Below are 12,699 nucleotides of genomic sequence, written 5' to 3'. Positions count from 1 at the left end.
ACCCCCCCCATCCCGCGCGGTCCCCGCTCTCCAGGCGCCCCCACCCTCTCCGGGTGCGCGCGCACGAGCCGGCGAGCCGGGGAGCGGTGCGCCCAGCAGCCTGCGGGCGGCGGCGGCGACTGGCTCGCGGGGAGCGGGCGGCCGGGGGCGGCGGAGGAGGAGCCGGCGCCGCGGCCGCTCCCCTCGGGCCGCGCCCCGCCCTCCGTCGCCACCTGCGAGTCTCCTCCGGGCTCTCCAGCCCCAGGGTAGTGGGGGCTCTCGGTGCCGCAGCGGCGGTGTCACTGCGTCCGCCAATTGGGAGACTCGGCGTTTGGGTCCTTGGGGCGCGGGACGAGCCGCGCGGCCCGCTCTGACAAGCGCTGGGTGCGCCGGCGCGCGTCCCTCCCCGCCGCGCTGCCCGCGACGTTTTGGGAGGGGGATCGAGAACTGCTGTGACTTTTGAGGTCCGACTCCTCCTTCCGGCCAGCCTTGCGACGCACCAGCTCCGACACAGGCCAGTGTGCCCGGCAGGCCCCGAAGGCTCCCTGCGTGGTGCCGAGACTTGGAACGTGTCCGACAGCCCGCTGCGCCGTGCGCGCTGGTGAGTTTGCGGGTCGGGCGGGGTGGCCCCGGCGCCAGGGGCGGAGAGGACGTCGCGAGTGGCCCAGGCCCCCTAGTGCTGACCCTACTTTGAGAGTGATTGAGACTTGGTCGTGACTGCGGACCTGCGAGGATGCTGGCGCCGGGTGCGGGCTGTTCCTCCGCCCGGCGTGATGGAGCGGGCCGGTGAGCGGAACAAAGGCACCGGCCCGGAGGAGCGGATCCTCGGCTGAACAGCGCGGCTCGTGCGCCGCGACGGCTGCTGCGGGCGAGGGTGGTGGCTGTGTGGCTCCCGGGGTGGCGCGCTCATCCGCGGGCAGACGGCGAGCCCTGAGCCCGGCACCTGCGCGCCGCTCCCACCCCGCTCCCGACTAGCTGGGTCTGCCTGCCCACCGGCCCCGGGGTTTGCGGCCGCCGCGGCCCAAGGTTCAGAGGCGAACCCCTTTCTGGTGCAGAGGAGAGACCCTCCACCCCCGCCCCGACCTTTCGCCGCCAATCCTGGAAGGGGTTGCGCTCTGTGGACTGAGCAGGCGTCTCGGGGAGCACTTCTGCAGACCCAGTGCTTCCATGTGAGCGACTGCACTCTCTCCTGACCACCCGGTCCTCCCAGCCGTCTCTGCTGCTGGAGCTTCTGCACTTCGGGGCCAGCAGCAGCTGGGATCCTCGCCCGCCGCCAAGTGTGTGAGGCTCCCACAGCCCCAAGGCTGTCCCGCGCCTCACCGGAGTCTGAGGGGGCGCGGGTCCGGGGCGAGGGCCGGCCGGGTTGTTTGATGGCTTCACTGAGAAGAGTCAAAGTGCTGCTGGTGTTGAACTTGATTGCGGTGGCCGGCTTCGTGCTCTTCCTGGCCAAGTGCCGGCCCATCGCGGTGCGCAGCGGAGACGCCTTCCACGAGATCCGGCCGCGCGCCGAGGTGGCGAACCTCAGCGCGCACAGCGCCAGCCCCATCCAGGATGCAGTGCTGAAGCGCCTCTCGCTGCTAGAGGACATCGTCTACCGGCAGCTGAATGGTAAGGACGCACTGGCGCCCACAGGTCTCGGCGCGCTCGGGCGGGCGGTCATGGGTGAGCTCCCTGGGCTCTCTGCGCTGCGCTCGGTGGCCTGCACCCCAGGGGCCCAGCGCGCTCCCTCTTACCTTCCCTGCCCGGTGTTGGGCAGGAGGCGAGGGCTGCTGGCAGGAACAAATGCTTGCTTCTTTTCTGTGCCCGCAGTAAGTTTGGTTTTAGCTTGGAAACATGTCAATGCCATTGGCGCCCGGTCCCCGCGTGCCAGGCAGGAAATCATTCCTTGGTGACTCCAGCCAGAGCGCAGGAACTGGCAGAACAGCCAACTGGGACTGGAGGCGTGGGCCGATGTCTAGGGAGGAAATGCTGCTTGAGTGCTGCGTATAGTGGGGAGCAGAGCTGGTGCAGGGGTGGATCAGCGGCTTGAGTGTCTGCAGAGTCAAGGCCCCAGGTGGTGTGGCTGATGCCCTTCTGTAATAAGTTGAATGGATGTGTTTCTCGGAAGGCGAGCTGCACAGCTAATAAAGAGTACTTCCTGCTGCCTCAGTGGAGGCTGCTCTTAAAAACACTCCCATTTCTCATCCCACACTGCAGAGGGACAACTGCTGAAGTTTCCCCGAGATCCTGGGAAACAGGTGTTCAGAGGGTAGCAAAGTGAGGTATGGCATCCATCTGTGACAGTGGCCAGAATCTGCCTCATCTAAAGTGTTCTTAGGGAGAAGGGGGAGACTTTTAATGTTCCTTGGTTACACCCAGTCCCAGGGACTGATGATCATTGGACACTTGCTGTCCCCAACATGGGTGTTGCCTACTTGAATTCAGGCAGCTCTGCAGGATCCTAGATGGGTTTATCTAAGGCTCCTCCCTTCCTGGGCTCCTAACTCATATTCTCACGTGGTAGTTCCAGAACTTCAGATGATCATAAAGATAATGCTGATAAATGAGGGGTGGGATTCTGCTGTGTGTCAGGTACTGTGCAAAGACATCATGAGTGCATTATCTCAGAATGTCCATGTCAGTCCAAGGAGGTTCCACCCCATCCCTGTATGGGAAATGAAAAAACGAGGCTAAGTTGTTCCGAGTCCTGCCGTTAGGAAGCAGTGAGGTTTCCAGTCAGAACCCTGCATCTGGTTAGCCACACAGCCTGTGTTCTTGGCCTATGATGTCCTTCTGATTATGAGTTTTGCTGAAAATAGAAATATGTGGAGGGGCAAGTATAGATGGGACCTGTGTACTGTTGGGGACCATACATAACTGTTTTCACTGTTGTGAGAAGGGACCAGCCCTGTGGCAGGTGGCAGGGGACAGGGAGGAGGAGGATGCCAGACTGTTCTCTTCCTGCTCTCTGATGGTCCCCTCTGGATGATTCCAGGGAAGTTGTGGTCAGTTCCTTGCAGTGTGAAGCAGGTCTGGCCCCTGCCCCTTGCAGGTATGGCTAGGTGTGGGGGAGCCCACTGGAGCCTTGAAGAAGCTCTTCTCCCAAGTGTCTAAAAATAAAATGAACCAGTGGAAACAAGACCCCATAGCTAATTTCTGGAGGAATGAGAGGCTTAGTAGATCTCATGTTCTGCACAGATACCTGCCATAGGTATGTCCCTGGAGCCCAGTGGACAGCCCAAGTCCCTGACTCTTGGCTGAATTGAGGGACACTGGCTACTTTGTGGTGGTCAGTTTCTGTGGGGGATTATTAGCTGTAATACAGCCACAGCCCCCAACAGGACTAATAAAATCCTGCATGGTATTTCCTAAGTGTAACAGGCATAATGAATCCATCGAGTCTCTGCAGGAGCCTGCTGCTCTTACTTGCTCCAGGGCAACTTGCTCACAGTGACCCAGCCAGTGAATGATAGGGCTGGGAGTTGACCCTGGACCATCTGGCTCCAGGATGGAGGTTCTCAGCGGCTGCACTAGAGTCTGATCTTTAGGGTGCTTCAGAATCACTACGAGGGCTTTATACGACACAGATTTCTGGGCTCCACTTCCCAGGTCTCTGACTCAGTAGGCCTGGAGTTGGGCCTGGGAATTTACCTCTAACAAGCTCGTGACCAGGACCATGACCCACTGCTCCATGCTCTCGCCTACATCACGCAGAGCAAGGGCAGAAAACTCTTTCATGGGCCAACCCCAGCTGGCTGGGGCTTCTGAGAAGCTGAGACTTGTGTCCAGTGGCTGGGGGTCTATCTCATGGGCTTCTGCCATGGAAACGGTTCTCAGGTTGTTGAGTTGGGGGTTGTGGGGGTGGGGGGAGGCTGAGTCTTCTTGACTTCCAGCCTCCGCGAGGAGCTGGCAGGAAGGCCCAGTCCAGAGCTTTTCCTGGGCAAGCAAGGAGCTCAAGCTGGGCCTTGGCAGATGTTACCCTCCTGGCCGCCGAGTGTAATTTGTAGTGACAGGAAACCTGGAGGAAAAGCGCAGGGCAGGTTCCGTAATGGAGAGGACCTCCCTCTCCCTCCCCACCCTCCAGCCCTCCCTCTTCTGCCTGTGCTTGTTTGGTTAATGCCTGTGGCTGTGCTATTTCTGCATGGAGGGGCCAGAAGAGGAGGAGAGGCTGCCCCGCCCTGGGGAGATGGCCCCTGGCATCCCATGGCCCTTTGCTCTGCTCCTGCACCCATTGCCACTGAAGGAGAGGGAAACCTTGACCTCAGTGTTCCTTATTCCTCAGCTCGGACCCACAACTGGGCTTCTGGTAGGGACTTCCGGGCTCTGATGCACAGGAGAGCTGGCCTCTTAGAAGCTGCTCAGTCCTATAGACTTAGGAGGCTCCAGGGGAGGCTCTGGGAGGGCCCTTTCCCTGCTGTTATGTGGCCGTCCCTACTGCCACTCCTCTGATGGCACAGGAGGTTGTGTTGGGCCTGCTGAGAGCCAGACTGCCTCCGAATTGACCCCTCTGCTGAGACCTGCTGCCAAAGCCTGGTGTCCTGCCTTTTGGGAAGCAGTTACAGGTCATCATCTTTTCTTAGTACAGGCGGTGAAGGACCCTTTAAAGAGAAAGCGGAGAAGCTGGTTCGGAGAAGCACACAGGTGTGAATTAGATGTTCTCTCCTCCAGAATCTCCCTCACAGCTCTTCTGTTTCTTCCATCAGGTCCCCTCCCCACCTCCTTCCTTGGGCCTTTATTTCCTGTACCTGGACTCTTGTGGCACTGTCCTTTGACTGAGTGCTGTGTCTTGGTCTCCTCTGTTCTGCTGGGTACACAGTGGTCCAGCTCTCTGATGGGAAAGCAACCACTTCCAAGGGCCCCATACCTTCCAGTGGTTCCTGTGTCCTAAGAGATCCCAGTCCCCTTGGAGGCTGGCAGTCGGTGCCTGACCATACGGCTGCAGGGGCGTGGCCTGTGTTCTCACCCCAGCCAGACTCATCTGCTTGCTGAATACCCTGCGTTGGCCTGGGGGGTCTCAGCCTCCACATTGCAGCCCTGGTCTTGGAGCTGTGCCAGGGGTCCTGGCTTGCTCTGCTCTCCTGACCCCTTCCCCAGGTGTCCATCCTTTCAGGCTTGGCACAGGTCACCTCCTGGGGGGGTGGGATTGTTGCAGGCTGCACTGTCTGAGCTCTTGCTGTCTGAGTGTTTGAGGCTTGGTCAGTGGCCTGCACTCCTGTGCCTTGGAGTTTCGAGTTCTGAATGAGACGACAGGTTCCATAAGGGCTGGAACTACACTGTAGACTTCCATCCCTCCTCCACCCCTCAGCAACTTCCTTGGCACATTGGATGAGATGTGGGCCCTTGACCTTGTTGATTGACTGGATGGGAGCTGGTTTTAGGAAGTAAATGAAAGCCAGAGGAGATAACCTTCAGCTCCAAAAGGCTGGGTTGGGTTGGGTGATGTGGGAAGGGGAGAGAGCTGGAAGGACTTGGCTAGAAAGACTGAGTACTTGGAAGCTGTGCTGCCTGTGCCATCTTGTCTGGGCCATCTCGATCCCATCATGTACCTCTGCCATCTCCTCTGTACCATATTGCCTGCACTGTCTTGCCTCCGCCATCTTCCCTCCACCATCTTGCCTCTGCCATCTTCCCTCCACTATTTTCCCTCCGCCATCTTCCTCTGCCATGTTGCCTCCACCATCTTGCCTCCAAGTTCCGTCCTCCACCATATTGCCTGCACCGTCTTGCCTCTGCCCTCTTGCCCCAGCCATCTTGCCCCCTACCATCTGGAGTCTGGTGTAGTCTTCATCTTCCTGGCTGAAAGGAACCAGATCCTTCAAGGAGCTTGGAAGTGAAGCAGTCAGGTTAGGGATCAGCAAAAATCAGTACTTTTTAAAGTGGATTATTTAATGATATGAATATGGGTTGATATTGCTTTTTGTAGTGTAAAATCAACTCATTGATTACAGGAAATAATCAGAGAGAGAACAGAGAACTTTGTTAAAACACTTTTAAGTTGGTGGCGTGTGGTTTTGCGCCAGCATCAGGCATCAGGGGCAGATGGTTTTCCTGCTGGATTAGCAGGTAACTCTGTGCAGGCCTGTAGCTCTCTGTTGCCTTTCCTGTCACTTTTGGAGGAAGTTACTTATTCTCTTGTTTTACAGATGAGGAGGGAGGGAAGCAGGGAGGCCACGTGGGTTAGCCAGGGAAGCACAGCCCCTGAAGGACAGGACCAAGACTCAGATCACCATGGCACTTTCCCCGCGTCCAGCTCCCTCCCACGTGCAGGGCAGCTGGAGGGCTGTGGGCTTCATTGTCCCACCCTTCTCAGAGGACCCAGTACAGTGGCTCTGAAGGGTGCACACCAGCGCTCCCTCCCAGAAGCCCAGGGCAGCTCTGACATACCAGGAAAAACAATCGATTCAAGTTAGGGTCCAAATTTAGATTTCAGAAGGATATTGAGTCGAAGCGGAGTTGCTTGAAGAAATTGAAAATCTTTGTGGAAACAGAGAGAAGTCAAAATTACCTGTCCCAGTCCTGCCCCGAAACCAGGCAGCTGGAGTCAGAGCCAGATGTCCCTGGATAACTCCCTGTACCCTTCCCGCCTCTGCACAAGCCAGGCTCCCGGGCAAGGAAGGAAAATGGGCATGGGGCAGAGGAGGGGTGGCACCTGGGCCTCCAGGGTGGAGGCAGAAAGAAGAGGAGACCTCTCTTCCTTGATGGCAGGGCCTGCCCCATGCTTTGCCCCCTTCCTGCTGGGGCTGTGGGTGTGCCTATGTAGACCACGGGTGCTGAGTGGTACCAGGATTTCCATGGGAAGGTGGTAGGAGGGAAAGAGGGCAGGGCGGGTGTTCACGTGACCTCAGCCACAGGGCCTGCTGAGGGCCAGGCCAGGGTTCTGGAGCATCCATCAGCAGAGCCTGGTGTCCTTTACCTCCAAGGAATCAGCATCTGGTTGCAGCTGGCCCCTCCTGGAGGGGTGGGGAGTCGTGCTCTTGGACAGCCCTGGAAGGCGGGCACATCTGTGTTGCCCAGTACCTGTCATAGGCACCCCGCCAGTGGGGCAGCTGTCGCCTGCCCAGCCCAGAGGTAGCCAGAGAGGCAGCCAGAGTCATTCTTGCTGAAGAAATCCACCCCCCTGACCTTTGGCTGGTGCCAAATCGGGAGTGTTCTTTGTGGACAAGAAGGCTCAGCAATTAGAGCTGAGAGAGAGAGCGGCAGAGGGAGCTGGGCACAGCAGGGCCTGTCAGCTGGAGGGACAGCCTGAGATCAGGGCGATTAGGAGGAAGGCTGTGGACGTGGGCATCCAGACAGACGGGGCTTGATTGGCACTTCTGTCACCTTTTAATGCTGTGACTGTGGGCATGTCTCTTCCTTCTTGGGCTGTGAATTGGGGTCGTGGGCTGCCAGGGTGAATTGAGAGTCAAAATGCAGAGCACGTGCGTGGGCTCACTGGACGGCTAAGGGAGGCTCAGCTCCACAGAGCAGGAGACCTGGTGCTGCTCCCCCATATCCAGAGGCCTGGAGCTGTCCGGGCCTGAAGCAGGTGGCCAGGTGCATGGACCGCTGGTGGTGCTTGGCAGCCTGAGCTTGCTCACCAGCATCTGATGTCAGTCTCTAGTGGGTCCAGCGGGGTCCTTTCCGCTCTCGCCTTTCTGGGCTGAGACTAACTTGTGGTCCTTCTCTCTGCCTGTGAGGGAGGTGGAACTCTTCCCTTCCTCTCCTCTTCCCCTTGCTTACAGTGCTGGTGGCTTGGGGAGGTGGCTTTTGAGGCCCAGGAGGAGAAGTGGCAGGCTTCCTGCAGTGTCCCCTCATCTCTTTCCATGGCTTTAGTTACCTGAGGCCAGTGGCAGTCAGCGGTACAGGGAGATATTTTGAGAGAGAGGAAGAGGGAGGAAGAAGAGAGAGAGAGAGAGAGAGAGAGAGAGAGAGAGAGAGAGAGAAAGAGAGAGAGAGAAATATCACATTCACATAATTTTTATTATAGTATGTTATTCTGTTTTTTCATTAGTAGTAATTATTAATCTCTCACTAATTTATAAATTAAGGTTGATCACAGGTATATGCTTAGGAAAAAACATGCAGCCTATGGGCATGCTGGCCAGCTTTCTGTTACTATAACAGAGATACCTGAGATAAGTCAACTTGAAAGAGCAAAGGTTTATTTTGGTTCCTAGTTTTGGAGATTGCTTTGAATGGAGTACCATATGCCATGGTGGAGTACATGGGGCGAGCACGCCTTTTCACCTCATGGTGGGCGGGGAGTGAGAGAGGAAGAGAACAGGGTTCCACGGTGGTCTCTTCCCAGGGCACACCCCCAGAGGCCCAAGACCCCCCACCAGGCCCCACCTCTTACAGATCTCCACTGCCTCTGGAAGGCTGGGGCACAAGCCCAACACCAGCCTCTGGGGACACTGAAGACCCCTGCCATGGGTCGTGGTTGGCAGGATGTTGGTGTCGGGTACCCGCCCAGGGGCAAGCTGTATGTCAGACCCTTCGAGGAGCACACTGGTCCTCCACGCTTACTAGTGAGCTCTTCGGGAGAGAGGCGTGGAAAGGGTGCTGACCTCCTGCTGCCTGGCCCTGGAGCCCTAGATGGAAGACCCCTTGCAGTTTGACCAGGTGCACACCAGGTCCCCAAGCGTGCTGGACTGGGTGTGCAAATACGAGCCTTGAGCAGACACTGGGTAGGCACTGGACCAGCGAGGGCTGGACTTGCACAGGGGCACCAGGAAGTCCTGACACATGGGGCACAGAGCCCAGCCGGGCAGGTGTGGAAGCTCATCAGAGGAAATGGACGCTCCTGGAGCTGGGAGGCCTCAGACTCGGGGTGGGGGACCTGTGTGCAGGCAGAAGAGGGCTGGGTGGTAAGTGAGGTGGCTGGCGGTGGAAGTTGCTCAGGGAACCAGGTGGAGGACTAGCCCCACCAGGCTTGGAGTCCCAGGCTGGTTTGGACTAGGCCGTCGCAGGGGCTTCAGCTGATGCTGTGTTAGGGCTTTGTGTCTTGAGGATTGGGGAAGGGGCTTAGAATATGGAGCAGGTGTGTCCTGGGGTCTGTGGGGTTTGGGTCCAGGACCTGCCATGCATACCAAAATCCGGTGACATCTAAGTTCTTACATTAAGTAGTACAGTCTCCACGTAGGATTTACTTATGATCTCCTGTGTGCTTTCCCTCCCTTCAGATTCCCTACCATACCTGATCCAATGCAGAAGCTCTGCAAGTAGTTGTCACGCTGTGTTGTTTAGGGCACCGTCACAAGAAAGGAACTCTGGGCTGGGGTGTAGCTCAGTGGTGGAGGCTTGCCTAGCATGGGGAGGCCCTGGTCCATCCCCAGAACCCCAAAAGGAAAAGGAGGAGGAGGAGGAGTAGGAGGAAGAGGAGGAAGAGAAGGAGGAGGAAGAGGAGGAGGAAGAGAAGGAGGAGAAGGAGGAGGAGGAAGAGCAGGAAGAAGAGGAGGAAGAGGAGGAGGGGGAAGAAGAGGAGGAGGAAGAGAAGGAGGAAGAGGAGGAAGAGGAAGATGAAGAGGAGGAGGAGGAAGAGAAGGAGGAAGAGGGGGAGGAGAGAAAGAAAGAAGGAGGCTCTGTCTGTGTTGAGAACAGACACAGTTCCCAGGGTATTCTGACTGATGGCCTCTGGGCTGCCAGGATGCAGAGCCTAAGGCCCAGAAGCTCTGAAGCTGTGGATGGAAAGGGCTGACCCCAGGGGGCTTGTGGTGCTGCCCCGCCATGCCCAAGTGCAGGATTCGACACTCTCTGAACCTGGCCTGATGCTCAATGTGCCTCCCTCGGAAGCCTCTGCCTTGGTCACCTCCAGAAGCAGGAGTTGGCACCTGGCATGGTTCCATTTGGAACGTCAGAATCAGCCCTGGGCAGCTGGGCCCTGCCCTTTCCCTGGGGTGGCCCCTTCCTGGGCTCCCAAGGCTCTGAAGCCTCCTGAGGCCCAGCCCTAGCACGCCCTCTTCCCTGGCTCCCAGGCTCCCTCCTCCATCCTCTGGAGCCTGCGGGGATCCTTGCGGCTTCCCCAGGACCCCACCTCCCGTCCCCATGGCAATCCTACCCGGGCACCTGGCAGGCTCTTCCCAGCTGGACCCTTGGCCTGGCCGTGCAGCCCTGAGGATGGGTCTCCCTCCTGTGCCCTGTACCTCCCAGAACATCTTCCAGAGAGGAAGTGGGATGGGCTGGAGGGTTCTCTGGAGACCTGGAGAGGTTAGAGGAGTGGCAGGACTCCATGGTGGGTCCCCTCTCATCCCCTAGCCCCACTGTCTGTCACAGAGGACAAGAAGCTGGCTCCACCCAGCTGCGACCCCAGCAGCCCACTTCATGCAGGCTGGTCCAGCTGTGGTTGCCATACCCCAGGGCCCACCTGGGGGTGCTGTCGGAGGCCACCCTGGGCTCTGGGGCCTCCAGACCCTGTGGACAGGGATGGAGAACCAGGCCCTGGTTGGGACCCACTGTCCTCAGCAGCTCCTGGGAAGTGCAGAGGAGTCTACTCTGCACAGTGGCCTTCAGCTGGATGGGCAAGAGCCATAGTCCCCTCTGCACAGGTGGCTTGCAGCTGTAGGGACAGGAGCCATAGAGTTGTGGATCAGTCCTCTCCCTCCTCCCCCTCCCCTCCCCCTCCCCCTCCCCCTCCCTCTGGGTGGGTCCCCACAGTTGGACAGGTAGATGACAACTAGCTCAGCCCCCATAGAGAAGTCCCCTTTAATCACGTCCTGTCGTTGCTGACTGCAGTGGGAGCCTGGCTGTGCCTGAGGAGTGGGCCACCGAGGAGCAGGGCTAGGACTGGAGCCAGGTTCCAGAGGACGTCCATCCTCGCCTTGGATCAGTGCTGGCTATGAGAGGAGTGTGCACGAGGGTGTCCTGCGGACATGGATCCTCAGGAGCCAGGGTGGTCAGCTGTTTCTGAGGACCAAAGTGTGTGCACTACAGATTGAGCTCGTGGCTTTGGGTCCTTTAACCGGGATCCTGAGTCACCTCTCCTCCCCACCCTTCCCCAAGCCCCAGTCCCCAGTCCCAGGCCCTTCTCCCAGGCCTTCCCTGACCACCTTGTCAGGGCTAATTGTTTCTTCTGGGCTCTCCTGGCCTTGGCAGGGGTCACTCTTAGCCCTTGTTCAGCTCTGCTCGGTCCTAATGCATTGTTGATGAGGTGATTGCAAGACAATAGACTTTATTCCCCTCTGTCATTTAGCCACCAATTGCCCAGCATGGAACCTGTTCTCACTTCACACTCCAGACCCAGTGGTGGCTGGTGGCGGCTGATGGTGGCTGGTGGTGGCTGGTGGTAGCTATTGGTGGCTGATGGTGGCTAGTGGTGGCTGGTGGTGGCTAACTTGGCTGGGCATCGTGATGTCACGCCTCAGGTCAGTATCTCGTCTGGTCTTTTCCTCAAGGTTAGGAGATGGCTGTTGTTGTCCTTGTCATATCTACAAGGGAGGAAGTGCTGTGGGCAGGTGACCACGTCCGCTCCTGTTGCTTAGTCAAGAAACAGATCTTTTCCGGAGTCTCCCAGGCGGGCTCCCACTTTGGCTAGGACACAGGCTGCGGCTGGCCTCGCTTCAAGAGCACAGTTGTTTTTGTGGTGGCCAAAGAGGAGAGGAGGAGTGGCATTTGCACTGTGAGGTCACGTGTCTGCCATTCCCTGTCCACTCCCAGTACAGTGCGATGACAGGACCGTGATGATGCTTGTTTGAGGCAAGGTGTCACCTGTTGCAGGCCGGCCTCTATCTCGTGGTCCTCCTGCCTCAGCCTTCAGTGTGGCTGGGTACGGGTGTGCGCCACCATGCCCAGGCTTCAGTAAATATTAAAGTGAAGCAAGACTCTTGGTTATCTAAGAAAATCATTTGCCTAGAATATTTAACTTCTTGGGGATTCTGGTTAATTTAGACCTGGTTAACTTAGATCTCAGAGATTGAAACTACACATGTAACTGTAGATTGTCAGTGTTAACATGCACATTTCTGCATCTCTGAAATTAGAATTCAAGTTCTGATCAGTGACACTGTAGTTTAACTGACAGCAGCTTCTCCCTTATGGGTAAGTAAACTTGGCGCATCTTGCACCTGAGCATTGTGGATTTGATGAAGGATAGTACGTGGTATTTGCCTGTGTATATGTCCACCATCTCTTACCACATGCAGCTATTTTTTATTGAGCATCTAATACATAGACAGGTGATCAGTGGTGACTTATACTATTACATCCATTTTACAGACCAGGAAAGAAAAACTCAGAGCAGTGAGTGGTTGTCCTGCCCATGCCCTACTCTGTCCTCTGCTGTGAGGTTGGTGCTTACTGACCCCTGGACTGGGTGAAGTGTTGGTCAGTGGGCAGCTGGTCTGGGCGCTGCCAGGGTGGGTCCTGGGCTGTGAGCGGGATGGGTGGGGGAACCTTCCCTCCCTCACGCAGGGCTAGGAGTCACCAGCGTGGAAAGTTGTCAAGCTGTTAATTCTAGGGCTCTAAATTATGCTGTGTGAGCTTTAAATTCAGCCCTAATTAGAACAAAACGCGAAAAAAGTGAAATTGATATTAAGTTAATTAAAAGACTTTGCTTGTATTTGCAAGGACATTAGCTCAGCTAAACAGGAGTGCTGACCAGTGCATGGTGCTGATTCCCCTCCCAGGGCACTCCCGCAGGCTACGCTCCCTGGCCCTGCCCCACGCCCTGCCCCGTGCCCTGCCTGCCTCCACGCGTCTGTCTTGTTGAGGTCCTCCTGGCTCCAGTCAGGCTGAGCCCAGTGTGATCCTGAGATGGTCAAAGCCCAG

This window comes from Marmota flaviventris, chromosome 19, assembly GCF_047511675.1.
Source record: "Marmota flaviventris isolate mMarFla1 chromosome 19, mMarFla1.hap1, whole genome shotgun sequence".
In the NCBI taxonomy this organism is placed as follows: domain Eukaryota; kingdom Metazoa; phylum Chordata; class Mammalia; order Rodentia; family Sciuridae; genus Marmota; species Marmota flaviventris.
The sequence above is the reverse complement of the archived record's forward strand: the minus strand, read 5'-3'. Positions refer to the sequence as shown.